General features: G+C 42.7%; 7 non-coding genes and 1 pseudogene across 7 annotated transcripts; all 8 read left to right on the top strand.

The window, feature by feature from the left end:
* Positions 1-1,762: 1,762 nt before the first annotated feature.
* On the top strand, positions 1,763-1,966 carry LOC141196372 (U2 spliceosomal RNA; annotated as a pseudogene).
* Positions 1,967-3,081: 1,115 nt separating this feature from the next.
* On the top strand, positions 3,082-3,272 carry LOC141196652 (U2 spliceosomal RNA). The gene has a single exon (XR_012269052.1). It is a non-coding gene; the product is annotated as a U2 spliceosomal RNA (small nuclear RNA).
* A 1,115-nt stretch (positions 3,273-4,387) lies between these two features.
* On the top strand, positions 4,388-4,578 carry LOC141196653 (U2 spliceosomal RNA). The gene has a single exon (XR_012269053.1). It is a non-coding gene; the product is annotated as a U2 spliceosomal RNA (small nuclear RNA).
* A 1,115-nt stretch (positions 4,579-5,693) lies between these two features.
* On the top strand, positions 5,694-5,884 carry LOC141196031 (U2 spliceosomal RNA). Its single transcript, XR_012268600.1, has one exon. It is a non-coding gene; the product is annotated as a U2 spliceosomal RNA (small nuclear RNA).
* Positions 5,885-6,999: 1,115 nt separating this feature from the next.
* Positions 7,000-7,190, top strand: LOC141196161 (U2 spliceosomal RNA). Its single transcript, XR_012268726.1, has one exon. It is a non-coding gene; the product is annotated as a U2 spliceosomal RNA (small nuclear RNA).
* Positions 7,191-8,305: 1,115 nt separating this feature from the next.
* On the top strand, positions 8,306-8,496 carry LOC141195990 (U2 spliceosomal RNA). Its single transcript, XR_012268559.1, has one exon. It is a non-coding gene; the product is annotated as a U2 spliceosomal RNA (small nuclear RNA).
* Positions 8,497-9,611: 1,115 nt separating this feature from the next.
* LOC141195720 (U2 spliceosomal RNA) lies at positions 9,612-9,802 on the top strand. The gene has a single exon (XR_012268298.1). It is a non-coding gene; the product is annotated as a U2 spliceosomal RNA (small nuclear RNA).
* A 5,993-nt stretch (positions 9,803-15,795) lies between these two features.
* Positions 15,796-15,977, top strand: LOC141196350 (U2 spliceosomal RNA). The gene has a single exon (XR_012268894.1). It is a non-coding gene; the product is annotated as a U2 spliceosomal RNA (small nuclear RNA).
* The last annotated feature ends 289 nt before the right edge of the window (positions 15,978-16,266 follow it).

Genomic DNA, 16,266 nt, shown 5'->3' on the forward strand with positions numbered 1-16,266 from the left:
TATGATAGGTTGTCGCATGGTTTTTTGTTCAGAGTGTTGTTAAAAATGGGTTTTCCGGCTGATTTTGTTGGGCGAGTGAGAAGTTTGTATGCGGGTGTTTATAGCTGTGTTTTAATGAATGGGTATGTGGGTAGGAAAGTGAATGTGTTTTCGGGTGTGCGACAGGGGTGTCCTTTGTCCCCTGTAGCATTTATTTGTGCAATTGAGCCATTGTTGTCTATGCTGAGGAAAGATAAGGTAATTCGTGGTGTGCAAGTGCCGGGAGGTGGAGGAAAAGAATGGAAGGTGAGTGGTTATATGGATGACGTGTGTGTATTATGTGATTCTGAATGTTCGGTGAGGCGGGTGAAGTTGTTAGTGTCTATTTTTTGTGGTGCATCTGCGTTTAAAGTGAATTGGGAAAAGAGTGAGTGTAAGGGTTTTGGAGGCGGAAGTTTAAGTAGGGATGTAGGTGTGAATGTAGTGAATGGACCTATTAAAGTTTTGGGTGTGAAGTTTTCAGAGAGTTTGGATGGGAAAGAAAGTTGGGATGATGCGAAAGGAAAAGTTGAACAGAAGTTGAATTTTTGGAAATTGAGGAGTTTATCCTTTTTTGGGAAGATTTTAATTGTTAAGAGTGTGGTGTTGCCAATATTTTTATATATTGCGGTAGTATTTCCACCAGGATATATGTGTATGAGAAGCTTGAATAGAATTTTATTTGTTTTTTTGTGGAACTCGAAAATGGAGAGAGCTAGGAGAGAAATTTTGGTTAAAAGAGTGGAAAAAGGTGGTTTGGGTTTTCCGAATTTGGACGTGTTTTTTGGTGTGAATATCGTTGTGTTTGTTTTGAAAGTGATTAGGGCGGATGGAAAGTTTTCATCTATGTGTAGGTATTTATTTGGAGCGTATTTGTTTCGTTTAAAGTGGCAAGAAAGGGATTTGCGATGTCCGATTGCTTTTGAGGTGCCTGTATGGTATGTGTGGGTTTATAAGTTTTTGGTGAGGTATGAACTGTGTGATGCAGATGTGAGATTGCTGGAGAATAAGAAGGCTGTGTATAGGATGATTGAATGTAGAGAGGTAGAATGTGGAATAAATATGGTTAGGGGTGGTGATGTGCAGAAGGTTTGGAAGAAAGTGCGGATGAGTGGTATGACCAACAAACAGAGTGAGGTGGTGTGGCAGTCTTTACATGGAGTATTACCTGTGAGAGAGTTTCAGAGGAATAGAGGTTTGGTGAGGAGTGAAATGTGTCCAAGAAATGGCTGTGGTGGAAGGGAAAGTGTGTTGCATGTTTTTTGGAATTGCCAGTATGCTAGAGATGTGATTGGGAGAATGGGGCCTTTGTGTAAAGAATTGTGTGGTGTGAATTTGTTGTCTTTTGAGTTGTTTATGTTTGGTTTGGGAATATGTGATGGGACGAAGGAAAGAGTCTTGTGGTTGATGCTTGCATGTATAAAGGAAGTGTTATGGGATGTGAGGAATGTGTATGTGTTTAAAAGGAAGGAAATTGCTGTAAAGGATAGTGTGAAGGTGATTTTTGGGAAGATGTATGTGTGTTTCCTATGGGACAAAAAGAGGAGAGGGGAAGTGGATGCAGAGGGAATATGGAAAGTTAAAAAGTGGAGATATATTGTTAGTACCTCTTGATTTTTGTTATTGTTGTTTTGAAATATGAAATAAATATTTCCGATGATGATGGGGACAGCAAATTGCGTATTGGATTTGACGCAGCTGTTTTGATGGAATTTTCCTTTGTCTGGTTTCCATAGACTGTGGAATTTCCTCGTCTGAGGAGAAAAAAAAAAAAAAAAAAAAAAAAAAAAAAAAATCTGTTCTTATCAGTTTAATATCTGATACGTCCCCTATCTGGGGACCATATATTAAATGGATTTTTAGAACAGGGAGATGGAAAAAGAGCTTGCTCTGTCCACTCCACGCATTGACCTGGTATTGCAGTATCTCCAGGACCGGTGCACCCCTTCTTTAATGCAGTTTCTAAAATCAGAAAGAATTGAATTCAATGTTTTTTGTTCATTTTGCTTGTTTGTCGGATTTGGGGATGGACTCTTTGGCTTTGCTTTTCTTCTCCTCATTGGATTTTTCATGTTCAAAGTTGCAGAAGCCAGATTACAAGCTCATTTTGGTTCAACTTCAGCAACTGTGCATTGCATTGCCATGTAATGTGATGCAATGCTATCTTTCTAGCTCTCCCTTTTTACTTCCTTTTGGATAAACAGACATATTAGGCAAGCATTTTGGAGCTTTCACCTAAATAACTACAGGTGGTGAGATAAGCTGCACAATATAATTGACCTTTCAGTATATTGTTGCACACACACCATCTATTTAGCAAATGCCCTTGTTATCAACAGCAGCCTTTTAAACTCACCTGAGCTAACAGGTATGTGCGCTGGTTACTCTGCTGCGCTTAAAATTTCTTTTTTGGTTTGCTACAATGCCTTTTCTGAAACGTTGTCTCCTTCTGCTGGAACACTGACTTCTTTCATTTAATGCCTGCAGACTATAAAAGAGAACCCAACCCAAAAAGTTTGGTTGATTAGTCTGTGGCATTCTGTTAAACTGTTGCTTATGGCGGTCTCTGTGAGCTTCTCAGCGACATTCAGCCAGCCAGGTATCCTGCCTGCAGTAGATGGAATGTGGCAATGGAACGCTGGCTGCGCGTGTCATAATAGGCTCTGAGCCTTTATATACCTGTGCACAGCAGCAGCCACCTTCAGTCTGCTGCTGGACAGCCAGCAGCAGCAGCAGCAGGAGAGGTATGTAATCAGGAGCCCTCCTGCTAAGGGTAGACAGCTGCTCGTTCCACCCCACCCCCCGCCTTAATTGGTTCTCCTCCCTTCCAACGATGTTGAGGCGGGTGGGAACAGCAGGGGGTGAAGGTGCTGTGTTTAAAGAGGTGGAGTTATGCAGATCTAAAACGCGTGGATTGCAGCAGCAGCAAGCCGAAAAGTGCAGGCATGTAAGGGATCTAGAGGTTGACAACATGTCTTCTTAACGGGAGTCCAGGAGCTCATCTCCACAAATGGACTTTTCAGGATCCTTGGGTGGCTCCGTAGTTTGAAACCAATTCTGGTTATCGCTTCTCGGCCTTTTGGCTAAGATCAAGTGTAGTATCTGTTCTTATCAGTTTAATATCTGATACGTCCCCTATCTGGGGACCATATATTAAATGGATTTTTAGAACAGGGAGATGGAAAAAGAGCTTGCTCTGTCCACTCCACGCATTGACCTGGTATTGCAGTATCTCCAGGACCGGTGCACCCCTTCTATAATGCAGTTTCTAAAATCAGAAAGAATTGAATTCAATGTTTTTTGTTCATTTTGCTTGTTTGTCGGATTTGGGGATGGACTCTTTGGCTTTGCTTTTCTTCTCCTCATTGGATTTTTCATGTTCAAAGTTGCAGAAGCCAGATTACAAGCTCATTTTGGTTCAACTTCAGCAACTGTGCATTGCATTGCCATGTAATGTGATGCAATGCTATCTTTCTAGCTCTCCCTTTTTACTTCCTTTTGGATAAACAGACATATTAGGCAAGCATTTTGGAGCTTTCACCTAAATAACTACAGGTGGTGAGATAAGCTGCACAATATAATTGACCTTTCAGTATATTGTTGCACACACACCATCTATTTAGCAAATGCCCTTGTTATCAACAGCAGCCTTTTAAACTCACCTGAGCTAACAGGTATGTGCGCTGGTTACTCTGCTGCGCTTAAAATTTCTTTTTTGGTTTGCTACAATGCCTTTTCTGAAACGTTGTCTCCTTCTGCTGGAACACTGACTTCTTTCATTTAATGCCTGCAGACTATAAAAGAGAACCCAACCCAAAAAGTTTGGTTGATTAGTCTGTGGCATTCTGTTAAACTGTTGCTTATGGCGGTCTCTGTGAGCTTCTCAGCGACATTCAGCCAGCCAGGTATCCTGCCTGCAGTAGATGGAATGTGGCAATGGAACACTGGCTGCGCGTGTCATAATAGGCTCTGAGCCTTTATATACCTGTGCACAGCAGCAGCCACCTTCAGTCTGCTGCTGGACAGCCAGCAGCAGCAGCAGCAGGAGAGGTATGTAATCAGGAGCCCTCCTGCTAAGGGTAGACAGCTGCTCGTTCCACCCCACCCCCCGCCTTAATTGGTTCTCCTCCCTTCCAACGGTGTTGAGGCGGGTGGGAACAGCAGGGGGTGAAGGTGCTGTGTTTAAAGAGGTAGAGTTATGCAGATCTAAAACGCGTGGATTGCAGCAGCAGCAAGCCGAAAAGTGCAGGCATGTAAGGGATCTAGAGGTTGACAACATGTCTTCTTAACGGGAGTCCAGGAGCTCATCTCCACAAATGGACTTTTCAGGATCCTTGGGTGGCTCCGTAGTTTGAAACCAATTCTGGTTATCGCTTCTCGGCCTTTTGGCTAAGATCAAGTGTAGTATCTGTTCTTATCAGTTTAATATCTGATACGTCCCCTATCTGGGGACCATATATTAAATGGATTTTTAGAACAGGGAGATGGAAAAAGAGCTTGCTCTGTCCACTCCACGCATTGACCTGGTATTGCAGTATCTCCAGGACCGGTGCACCCCTTCTTTAATGCAGTTTCTAAAATCAGAAAGAATTGAATTCAATGTTTTTTGTTCATTTTGCTTGTTTGTCGGATTTGGGGATGGACTCTTTGGCTTTGCTTTTCTTCTCCTCATTGGATTTTTCATGTTCAAAGTTGCAGAAGCCAGATTACAAGCTCATTTTGGTTCAACTTCAGCAACTGTGCATTGCATTGTCATGTAATGTGATGCAATGCTATCTTTCTAGCTCTCCCTTTTTACTTCTTTTTGGATAAACAGACATATTAGGCAAGCATTTTGGAGCTTTCACCTAAATAACTACAGGTGGTGAGATAAGCTGCACAATATAATTGACCTTTCAGTATATTGTTGCACACACACCATCTATTTAGCAAATGCCCTTGTTATCAACAGCAGCCTTTTAAACTCACCTGAGCTAACAGGTATGTGCGCTGGTTACTCTGCTGCGCTTAAAATTTCTTTTTTGGTTTGCTACAATGCCTTTTCTGAAACGTTGTCTCCTTCTGCTGGAACACTGACTTCTTTCATTTAATTCCTGCAGACTATAAAAGAGAACCCAACCCAAAAAGTTTGGTTGATTAGTCTGTGGCATTCTGTTAAACTGTTGCTTATGGCGGTCTCTGTGAGCTTCTCAGCGACATTCAGCCAGCCAGGTATCCTGCCTGCAGTAGATGGAATGTGGCAATGGAACGCTGGCTGCGCGTGTCATAATAGGCTCTGAGCCTTTATATACCTGTGCACAGCAGCAGCCACCTTCAGTCTGCTGCTGGACAGCCAGCAGCAGCAGCAGCAGGAGAGGTATGTAATCAGGAGCCCTCCTGCTAAGGGTAGACAGCTGCTCGTTCCACCCCACCCCCCGCCTTAATTGGTTCTCCTCCCTTCCAACGGTGTTGAGGCGGGTGGGAACAGCAGGGGGTGAAGGTGCTGTGTTTAAAGAGGTGGAGTTATGCAGATCTAAAACGCGTGGATTGCAGCAGCAGCAAGCCGAAAAGTGCAGGCATGTAAGGGATCTAGAGGTTGACAACATGTCTTCTTAACGGGAGTCCAGGAGCTCATCTCCACAAATGGACTTTTCAGGATCCTTGGGTGGCTCCGTAGTTTGAAACCAATTCTGGTTATCGCTTCTCGGCCTTTTGGCTAAGATCAAGTGTAGTATCTGTTCTTATCAGTTTAATATCTGATACGTCCCCTATCTGAGGACCATATATTAAATGGATTTTTAGAACAGGGAGATGGAAAAAGAGCTTGCTCTGTCCACTCCACGCATTGACCTGGTATTGCAGTATCTCCAGGACCGGTGCACCCCTTCTTTAATGCAGTTTCTAAAATCAGAAAGAATTGAATTCAATGTTTTTTGTTCATTTTGCTTGTTTGTCGGATTTGGGGATGGACTCTTTGGCTTTGCTTTTCTTCTCCTCATTGGATTTTTCATGTTCAAAGTTGCAGAAGCCAGATTACAAGCTCATTTTGGTTCAACTTCAGCAACTGTGCATTGCATTGCCATGTAATGTGATGCAATGCTATCTTTCTAGCTCTCCCTTTTTACTTCCTTTTGGATAAACAGACATATTAGGCAAGCATTTTGGAGCTTTCACCTAAATAACTACAGGTGGTGAGATAAGCTGCACAATATAATTGACCTTTCAGTATATTGTTGCACACACACCATCTATTTAGCAAATGCCCTTGTTATCAACAGCAGCCTTTTAAACTCACCTGAGCTAACAGGTATGTGCGCTGGTTACTCTGCTGCGCTTAAAATTTCTTTTTTGGTTTGCTACAATGCCTTTTCTGAAACGTTGTCTCCTTCTGCTGGAACACTGACTTCTTTCATTTAATGCCTGCAGACTATAAAAGAGAACCCAACCCAAAAAGTTTGGTTGATTAGTCTGTGGCATTCTGTTAAACTGTTGCTTATGGCGGTCTCTGTGAGCTTCTCAGCGACATTCAGCCAGCCAGGTATCCTGCCTGCAGTAGATGGAATGTGGCAATGGAACGCTGGCTGCGCGTGTCATAATAGGCTCTGAGCCTTTATATACCTGTGCACAGCAGCAGCCACCTTCAGTCTGCTGCTGGACAGCCAGCAGCAGCAGCAGCAGGAGAGGTATGTAATCAGGAGCCCTCCTGCTAAGGGTAGACAGCTGCTCGTTCCACCCCACCCCCCGCCTTAATTGGTTCTCCTCCCTTCCAACGGTGTTGAGGCGGGTGGGAACAGCAGGGGGTGAAGGTGCTGTGTTTAAAGAGGTGGAGTTATGCAGATCTAAAACGCGTGGATTGCAGCAGCAGCAAGCCGAAAAGTGCAGGCATGTAAGGGATCTAGAGGTTGACAACATGTCTTCTTAACGGGAGTCCAGGAGCTCATCTCCACAAATGGACTTTTCAGGATCCTTGGGTGGCTCCGTAGTTTGAAACCAATTCTGGTTATCGCTTCTCGGCCTTTTGGCTAAGATCAAGTGTAGTATCTGTTCTTATCAGTTTAATATCTGATACGTCCCCTATCTGGGGACCATATATTAAATGGATTTTTAGAACAGGGAGATGGAAAAAGAGCTTGCTCTGTCCACTCCACGCATTGACCTGGAATTGCAGTATCTCCAGGACCGGTGCACCCCTTCTATAATGCAGTTTCTAAAATCAGAAAGAATTGAATTCAATGTTTTTTGTTCATTTTGCTTGTTTGTCGGATTTGGGGATGGACTCTTTGGCTTTGCTTTTCTTCTCCTCATTGGATTTTTCATGTTCAAAGTTGCAGAAGCCAGATTACAAGCTCATTTTGGTTCAACTTCAGCAACTGTGCATTGCATTGCCATGTAATGTGATGCAATGCTATCTTTCTAGCTCTCCCTTTTTACTTCCTTTTGGATAAACAGACATATTAGGCAAGCATTTTGGAGCTTTCACCTAAATAACTACAGGTGGTGAGATAAGCTGCACAATATAATTGACCTTTCAGTATATTGTTGCACACACACCATCTATTTAGCAAATGCCCTTGTTATCAACAGCAGCCTTTTAAACTCACCTGAGCTAACAGGTATGTGCGCTGGTTACTCTGCTGCGCTTAAAATTTCTTTTTTGGTTTGCTACAATGCCTTTTCTGAAACGTTGTCTCCTTCTGCTGGAACACTGACTTCTTTCATTTAATGCCTGCAGACTATAAAAGAGAACCCAACCCAAAAAGTTTGGTTGATTAGTCTGTGGCATTCTGTTAAACTGTTGCTTATGGCAGTCTCTGTGAGCTTCTCAGCGACATTCAGCCAGCCAGGTATCCTGCCTGCAGTAGATGGAATGTGGCAATGGAACACTGGCTGCGCGTGTCATAATAGGCTCTGAGCCTTTATATACCTGTGCACAGCAGCAGCCACCTTCAGTCTGCTGCTGGACAGCCAGCAGCAGCAGCAGCAGGAGAGGTATGTAATCAGGAGCCCTCCTGCTAAGGGTAGACAGCTGCTCGTTCCACCCCACCCCCCGCCTTAATTGGTTCTCCTCCCTTCCAACGGTGTTGAGGCGGGTGGGAACAGCAGGGGGTGAAGGTGCTGTGTTTAAAGAGGTAGAGTTATGCAGATCTAAAACGCGTGGATTGCAGCAGCAGCAAGCCGAAAAGTGCAGGCATGTAAGGGATCTAGAGGTTGACAACATGTCTTCTTAACGGGAGTCCAGGAGCTCATCTCCACAAATGGACTTTTCAGGATCCTTGGGTGGCTCCGTAGTTTGAAACCAATTCTGGTTATCGCTTCTCGGCCTTTTGGCTAAGATCAAGAGTAGTATCTGTTCTTATCAGTTTAATATCTGATACGTCCCCTATCTGGGGACCATATATTAAATGGATTTTTAGAACAGGGAGATGGAAAAAGAGCTTGCTCTGTCCACTCCACGCATTGACCTGGTATTGCAGTATCTCCAGGACCGGTGCACCCCTTCTTTAATGCAGTTTCTAAAATCAGAAAGAATTGAATTCAATGTTTTTTGTTCATTTTGCTTGTTTGTCGGATTTGGGGATGGACTCTTTGGCTTTGCTTTTCTTCTCCTCATTGGATTTTTCATGTTCAAAGTTGCAGAAGCCAGATTACAAGCTCATTTTGGTTCAACTTCAGCAACTGTGCATTGCATTGTCATGTAATGTGATGCAATGCTATCTTTCTAGCTCTCCCTTTTTACTTCCTTTTGGATAAACAGACATATTAGGCAAGCATTTTGGAGCTTTCACCTAAATAACTACAGGTGGTGAGATAAGCTGCACAATATAATTGACCTTTCAGTATATTGTTGCACACACACCATCTATTTAGCAAATGCCCTTGTTATCAACAGCAGCCTTTTAAACTCACCTGAGCTAACAGGTATGTGCGCTGGTTACTCTGCTGCGCTTAAAATTTCTTTTTTGGTTTGCTACAATGCCTTTTCTGAAACGTTGTCTCCTTCTGCTGGAACACTGACTTCTTTCATTTAATGCCTGCAGACTATAAAAGAGAACCCAACCCAAAAAGTTTGGTTGATTAGTCTGTGGCATTCTGTTAAACTGTTGCTTATGGCGGTCTCTGTGAGCTTCTCAGCGACATTCAGCCAGCCAGGTATCCTGCCTGCAGTAGATGGAATGTGGCAATGGAACGCTGGCTGCGCGTGTCATAATAGGCTCTGAGCCTTTATATACCTGTGCACAGCAGCAGCCACCTTCAGTCTGCTGCTGGACAGCCAGCAGCAGCAGCAGCAGGAGAGGTATGTAATCAGGAGCCCTCCTGCTAAGGGTAGACAGCTGCTCGTTCCACCCCACCCCCCGCCTTAATTGGTTCTCCTCCCTTCCAACGGTGTTGAGGCGGGTGGGAACAGCAGGGGGTGAAGGTGCTGTGTTTAAAGAGGTGGAGTTATGCAGATCTAAAACGCGTGGATTGCAGCAGCAGCAAGCCGAAAAGTGCAGGCATGTAAGGGATCTAGAGGTTGACAACATGTCTTCTTAACGGGAGTCCAGGAGCTCATCTCCACAAATGGACTTTTCAGGATCCTTGGGTGGCTCCGTAGTTTGAAACCAATTCTGGTTATCGCTTCTCGGCCTTTTGGCTAAGATCAAGTGTAGTATCTGTTCTTATCAGTTTAATATCTGATACGTCCCCTATCTGGGGACCATATATTAAATGGATTTTTAGAACAGGGAGATGGAAAAAGAGCTTGCTCTGTCCACTCCACGCATTGACCTGGTATTGCAATATCTCCAGGACCGGTGCACCCCTTCTTTAATGCAGTTTCTAAAATCAGAAAGAATTGAATTCAAAGTTTTTTGTTCATTTTGCTTGTTTGTCGGATTTGGGGATGGACTCTTTGGCTTTGCTTTTCTTCTCCTCATTGGATTTTTCATGTTCAAAGTTGCAGAAGCCAGATTACAAGCTCATTTTGGTTCAACTTCAGCAACTGTGCATTGCATTGCCATGTAATGTGATGCAATGCTATCTTTCTAGCTCTCCCTTTTTACTTCCTTTTGGATAAACAGACATATTAGGCAAGCATTTTGGAGCTTTCACCTAAATAACTACAGGTGGTGAGATAAGCTGCACAATATAATTGACCTTTCAGTATATTGTTGCACACACACCATCTATTTAGCAAATGCCCTTGTTATCAACAGCAGCCTTTTAAACTCACCTGAGCTAACAGGTATGTGCGCTGGTTACTCTGCTGCGCTTAAAATTTCTTTTTTGGTTTGCTACAATGCCTTTTCTGAAACGTTGTCTCCTTCTGCTGGAACACTGACTTCTTTCATTTAATGCCTGCAGACTATAAAAGAGAACCCAACCCAAAAAGTTTGGTTGATTAGTCTGTGGCATTCTGTTAAACTGTTGCTTATGGCGGTCTCTGTGAGCTTCTCAGCGACATTCAGCCAGCCAGGTATCCTGCCTGCAGTAGATGGAATGTGGCAATGGAACGCTGGCTGCGCGTGTCATAATAGGCTCTGAGCCTTTATATACCTGTGCACAGCAGCAGCCACCTTCAGTCTGCTGCTGGACAGCCAGCAGCAGCAGCAGCAGGAGAGGTATGTAATCAGGAGCCCTCCTGCTAAGGGTAGACAGCTGCTCGTTCCACCCCACCCCCCGCCTTAATTGGTTCTCCTCCCTTCCAACGGTGTTGAGGCGGGTGGGAACAGCAGGGGGTGAAGGTGCTGTGTTTAAAGAGGTGGAGTTATGCAGATCTAAAACGCGTGGATTGCAGCAGCAGCAAGCCGAAAAGTGCAGGCATGTAAGGGATCTAGAGGTTGACAACATGTCTTCTTAACGGGAGTCCAGGAGCTCATCTCCACAAATGGACTTTTTAGGATCCTTGGGTGGCTCCGTAGTTTGAAACCAATTCTGGTTATCGCTTCTCGGCCTTTTGGCTACGACCAAGTGTTGTTGCTGGAAGACTCCAAAGCCTATCGCATCCTCGGCCTTGAGGCATCGGCAGTTCTACTGTCTTAAGCCTCCTGCTGCTATAGGGGGTGTGCGTGCTGAAGAGAACCAAGAAGGCGATCGACTTATCTGAATATGGCGATGGCGACATCGGCTACTCTCCGTTCTGCTGGAGCTGGCGACTTGAAGATCAAGAACTCTTTCAAGATTGAAGTTGAAGAGCGAGCCCGTGACAAGTTCTCCCTGTCTTTCTTCGTGAGGAAGGTCCTGCTTGAGATCCTGCAGGTGAAAAGGGAGAACATTCTGGCACTTCAAGATGCTCCTGGACGCTTTGTGCTTACCCTGACCTCTGAAGTGGCATCTCAGAATTTTTACCATCAGATCAAGCTGAGACTTCAGGAGGAAGATCTTAAAGGACTGTGTTTTGTGACCCTCTGCCTGGCAGAAGAGAAGTCTGTGGGGGTTCATATGAGCAATCCGCATGTCTCTGAAAAGGATGTGGCTGCGTTTCTGCATAACTATTGCTCTGAGGTCCACTTTTCTCACAAAATCATGAACTCTGAGAGGTTGTGGACCGGAAAATACAAGTTCATCGTGAAGCTGAGAGAAGGTTTGGGAATTGGTGGACTCATTCATCCGCCTCAGAGCTTCCTGATTGGCAGAGAGAGAGGAAGACTCTTCTATCCAGGGATGCCTATCTTCTGCAGAAAATGTATGGACTTTGGGCATTCCTTTGAGAGCTGCAAGGAGGAGAACGCTCTTTGCAAGAAGTGCTATCAAAAAGGACATGTCACTCTGAACTGCCCAAATCAGATGATCTGTAATATCTGCCGTATCCCTGGGCACTCTTTTCGGGATTGTCCGTTGAGAGAAAAGACCTTCAGCTATGCAGATGCAGCTCGGGGGGGAGCCCCTCCGAAGCGGTCCAGTCCTGAAGAACAAACAGACAAATCCAAGGACCCTCCTGGGAACCCTTCTGGGGATCCGCCCAAGGACACTGCTGGGGACCCGCCTGGGGATAGCATTGTTCTCAAGGATTGGTCGGAGAGTCCAGATGGTCATGTGGTGGAGGAGAATCCAGCTGAGTCTGAAGTGGAGATGGGAGAGGAGTCTTCTAAGGAGGCTGGTGGTGAGGAGGAGGAGGAGGAGATTAACATTGACGTGGAGGTTTTGAGGAAAAGGAAAAAGGAGAAGTCGAGTTTGTTTAAGGGAGAGAGCGCCAGCAAAAGACCTGCTGGGCGTTTGAAAATAGTCCTCCCTAATTACTCACCTAAACCGATCATCTCAGTTCCTAAACCTGTAAACCCATCTGATCCGGTGAACATCGAGGAATTCTCAGACACGGACGTTTCTGCGGGTCCCTCTACCCCGGTCGGATTCATGTCAGATACGGACTCAAGCTCTGTTTAAATGATTTATGGCTACACTCAAAATTGCCTCACTAAATGTGAGGAGTTTAAAGGGCTCTGTCAAGAGAGCTGCTTTATTTTCTTACCTGATGACTTTAGATGCTGATATTTTTTTACTTCAAGAATGCGGCATTGACCATGACCCTAACTATAACAAACTAAGGGAAGATTGGGCGAACGGACCTTCCATCTGGTCCGGTGAAAATGGATCGCGTGCTACTGGTGTTGGCGTCCTGTTTAAAAACAAAGACTTTAAGGTTACCTCGTTCACTGAAGTTGAACCTGGACGTGCACTAGTTGTTAATGTGAGTTACTGTGGATCCGAGTTCAAGCTGATTAATGTTTATGCATCTCCGATTAAAGAGGAAAGATCCAGTTTATTAGATATCATCAAACTCTTTATACCTGGTCCTACACCAACTGTGGTTGGCGGTGACTTCAATTGTATCCGGTCTGATGAAAATAGGACATCAGGTACTAGAAGGAAAGACAAAACTGAGATGCAGTTAAAAAATCTAATCGACGATACTTGCCTGAATGATGTCTGGAGAGTAAAGAATACCTCTGAACCAGGATACACTTGGGAGAACAATCTTCTAAAATCAAGAATTGACTTTGTTCTGACATCACAGAGTTTTAAAGTGAATAAAGTGGATCTAACAGGTAACATCTTTTCTGACCACAAAACGTTAATTACTCACTTGGAATTGCCCAGTCTAGAGAAAGGGCGAGGTGTCTGGAAGTTGAACACTCTGCTGCTGGAAGATGAAAGTATAAAAGAGGAATTTTTGAAATTTTATAAAAAACTACAGGGGAAAAAACATTATTACAAAAGAATTCTAGAATGGTGGGAGTATGTGAAGTCTCAAATTAGACATTTTTTTCTCTTAGCTGGCAAAAGGAAGGCCAGACAGAATCAGAAATGGTTTAAAGACCTGAATACAAAACTGCAAACAGGTTACAAACTCAGAAATGCAGGGATAGATATGGAGGATGTTATTTTACAAGTCAAAGAAGACATTAAAAAAGCAATTGAACAGAAAGGCAAAGAAATAATTTTCAACGCCAAGGTAGAACATATGGAAAAAAATGAAACATGTTCCAGGTTCTTTTTCAAAAAATCTTTAGAACGCAAAGAATTAATTAAAGAACTTGATGGTGAAACAACTAAAGATGGACTGTTGGACAAAGCGCAAACTTTTTATCAAAATCTTTTTAGCGAAAAGAAAATTGACGCTGATTTTTTACCTGATGCTCTTAATTCATTGCAGAATCACCTTGAAAAGCAAGATCAAGAGTTGTTGATTGAAGATATCTGTGAAGAAGAACTGCTAAGTGCAATCAAAAGCTTTTCTAGAGGAAAAACACCGGGTACTGACGGACTACAAATTGAATTTTATCTTACTTTTTGGGAGATTTTAAAAGACGACCTGTTTGAGATTTTTAAAGCTGTCTTTTTATGTGACAAATTGCCTGAATCTTGGAGAAGTGGTGTGGTCACCCTGCTTTTTAAAAAAGGAGATAAGACTAATCTAGAGAACTGGAGACCAATCACGTTACTCAACGTAGATTATAAAATTATGGCAAAAATCATGGTGAACAGAATGAAGAAGGTGATAGAGAAGGTCGTGCATCCTGATCAGGTATGTGGTGTGCCTGGTCGTACAATTGCAGAAAACTTGAATATTATACGGGACGCAATTTGGTATCAGCAAGAGAGGAAGCAAAAGCTAGCTCTTCTGTCCCTTGATTTCCAGAAAGCGTACGACAGAGTCTCTCATAAGTACCTGTATTCTGTGTTAAAGAAAATGAAATTCCCGGATGTTTTTATTAAGCACATTGCACTTTTATATGATGGAAGTTTTAGCAGGATTTTAATTAATGGTTTTTTATCTTCAGAAGTTGTTCTAAAGTCGGGCGTCAAACAAGGATGCCCACTTTCGCCTCTGCTCTTTATCTGCGCAATCGAGCCTCTACTGGCAATGTTGAGGAAAGATAAGATGGTGAAAGGTGTACCCATACCAGGTGGAAATGGACTAAGTACTAAGTCACTGGGGTACATGGATGACATCACGATCCTGTGCGACTCAGAACAATCGCTGAGAAGAGCAGTAAGAACTACTGATTTTTTCTGTTTAGCATCTGCCTTCAAACTGAACTTGGAGAAGAGCGAATGTCTTGGATTCGGTGATTGGTCAGATGCGCAGATTCCTCAACTTAAAATAAGAAGTGATAAGATCAAAATTTTAGGTGTTGTGTTTACAAAAAAGAATGATGGAGAAGAAAGTTGGCAGTTGGTGAAGGAGAAAATGCAAAAGAAGATAAGTTTATGGAAACTCAGAAAATTATCAATGGAAGGTAAAAACTTGATCATTAAGTCTTTGTTGTTGCCGATAATGTTGTTTTTAAGTATGGTGTACCCCCCGAATGAGAACACAGTAAAGTTTCTCCAGAGACAAATTTTTCTTTTTCTGTGGGGATCAAAAATGGAGAAGGTTCGAAGAGAGACAATGTACAAGCAGCATAAATATGGTGGAAAGAATATCCCAAATATCAAAAAATTTTTGTACCTAAAGTTCTTTAGTTTTTGCTTCAAAATGACCAATCTAAGAACTCATTGGTCTTTCTACTTAAGATATGCAGCTGGAGATATCTTTAGGAAAAGAAAGTGGATAACATTGCCCCCAAATTCTCCTGTCCTAATTACACCGCCAAAACAATATGTCTTACTAGAAAAAACAATTAGACTTTATAACTTACCTGAAGTAGATGTGGAGATGCTGTCAAATTCAAGAAGACTGGCTCTAGAGACAAAGAGAAAAGAAACGATGACAGCAGTGGCAAACTTTACATACACTAAAAGTGGAAGAATTTGGAGAATGACTTATGCACCTTATCTAACAAATGAATATAAAGACTTGGCATGGGCAATAGTGCAAGAATGTGTTCCTGTTAGATTTTTTCAACACAGAAGGGGATTGTGCAATACTGCAAGATGCCCTAGAACAGGCTGTGTTAGAGAGGAAACAGTTTTACACACCTTTTGGAACTGTTTTTATGCCCAAAATGTCTGGAAAGAAGTTGGAAGTCTCTTAAAGTTTGTTACTGGTCTTAAGTTTTTAAATCACGAAGTAGTTTTATATGGAAATTTTACATGTCAATCAAAAGAAAAAGAAAGAGTCATTTGGATAATGATAAATGGAATAAAGAATGCGCTATGGAAAGTCCGAAACATATTGCTTTTTAAAAGAGATTTTATAAGTGAAAGTGAATGCATAAAATTAGCACTAAGTGAAATATATATTTATTACCTGTTAGATCTGAAGAGAATTGGGAAAAAAAGAGCCAAGAGTCTATGGAACTTTCATCTGTGGAACCTTGTAGCATGAACAGATTATAAGGCAAGAGAAATATTAGAAGAGAAATAACAACTGAAATATAAGAACAAAATGAAAAAGAAAAAAATCTGTTCTTATCAGTTTAATATCTGATACGTCCCCTATCTGGGGACCATATATTAAATGGATTTTTAGAACAGGGAGATGGAAAAAGAGCTTGCTCTGTCCACTCCACGCATTGACCTGGTATTGCAGTATCTCCAGGACCGGTGCACCCCTTCTTTAATGCAGTTTCTAAAATCAGAAAGAATTGAATTCAATGTTTTTTGTTCATTTTGCTTGTTTGTCGGATTTGGGGATGGACTCTTTGGCTTTGCTTTTCTTCTCCTCATTGGATTTTTCATGTTCAAAGTTGCAGAAGCCAGATTACAAGCTCATTTTGGTTCAACTTCAGCAACTGTGCATTGCATTGCCATGTAATGTGATGCAATGCTATCTTTCTAGCTCTCCCTTTTTACTTCCTTTTGGATAAACAGACATATTAGGCAAGCATTTTGGAGCTTTCACCT

This window comes from Phyllobates terribilis, unplaced genomic scaffold (genome assembly GCF_046119375.1).
Source record: "Phyllobates terribilis strain yellow unplaced genomic scaffold, ASM4611937v1 Scaffold_74__1_contigs__length_7073193, whole genome shotgun sequence".
NCBI lineage: Eukaryota > Metazoa > Chordata > Amphibia > Anura > Dendrobatidae > Phyllobates > Phyllobates terribilis.